Consider the following 1,363-nt stretch of genomic DNA (forward strand, 5'->3'; position numbering starts at 1 on the left):
CTGCTGAGCTACCAACAGGTGGCAGAATGGCTCAACTGGTGAGAGCACGTGATCCTAACAAGAAGACTGCCTATTTGATGGTGGGCTACGTACCTGCCTGCAACTAAGACTGAACTCGGCACCTTGAGCTGAGCTGCCACCTGGATGGCTCAGTGGATAAAGCGTGCACTTTTAAGAACAAGGCTGCTTGTTAGACTCCTAAATGAGATGGTGACTATTCCCACCCGCAACTAAGATCATAGCACCTTGAACTTAGAGGCCACGAGCTGCCTGACGGGCAGCCAGATGGCGACTGGCCCCCTCCACAACTAAGATTGAACAACAACTTGGCTGGTCCCCTTCCCCAATTCCCCAACATTGTTCCCCTCCCCCAACTCCCCAATTTTATTTTTTAAAAAGGTAACAGTCTTTGAAAAAGGGTAGAAACAGTTGAAAGGCAAATGCCCATGTTTAATAATCTTTATAGTCCTGAGAGATTTTAATTATCTCATAGTATAATGTAGACACATTATTTTTGGTGATGAATTGCAAACATAATTATTGAGCAGCAGTTATGCATGAAACACTGTCTAGGGGTAGATTAGAAATAAGACTTTGACCTCCTCCTTGACCTAGAGGAGCTTCCTGTCCGAGGATGAGATGGGAGACACCCAGGAAGCAGTTAGAACACGGTGCGAGGAAGTTTCCAGTGAAGGCTCACTGAGAGAGCCCACATCCTGAGTCCTGAAGGATGGCTGGGAGCAGAAAGGGTGGGGGAGGCTTGCAAGGCAGAGAGAGCAGCTTGTACAAGGCTTGGGCCAAATCAAAAGCTCCAAGGCCTTTATAAGAGAACTTTACTTCCAGGATGATGGGGTTAAATCAAGCCTTGAGTTTTCTGCTCCAGGTAGACCAGCTTTATTCCTTTCCCCATGGCATTCTGTCACAGTGTAGGTCCTGGCGTCCAGAAGAGGCACAGGGAACAGATCTGTCTTTAACATCCAGGTTGGAAGGAAAAGGTTTAAGTTTTCAAACTGAGATATCTATCTAAATAACAGGACATAATATTTCCACCTAGGACAGACAGCATCCATGCTGTTTTCAAGGCCCAGTGAAGGAAGCAAGTCCTTCACACCCTCTGAAAAATTAATGGGTGTGGAAACTTATATGACTCCCAATTAAACTGCAGAAATAGGCAGAAGGGGTGTTGGCATGTTGAATCCTCTCCAAACCCTCCAAATTTGTGATTCCTGAGCATTCTTTTTTTTTTTTTAAGATTTTTATTGGGGAATTGGGGGAAGGGGAGCAGACAAGTTGCTATCCTTTTGTTCTTCAGTCTAGTTGTGGAGGACGTTGCTTCACTGGCCCAAGTTGGCACCATCATTGC

The sequence above is a fragment of the Hipposideros armiger genome, unplaced genomic scaffold (assembly GCF_001890085.2).
Source record: "Hipposideros armiger isolate ML-2016 unplaced genomic scaffold, ASM189008v1 scaffold_21, whole genome shotgun sequence".
NCBI classification, from domain to species: domain Eukaryota; kingdom Metazoa; phylum Chordata; class Mammalia; order Chiroptera; family Hipposideridae; genus Hipposideros; species Hipposideros armiger.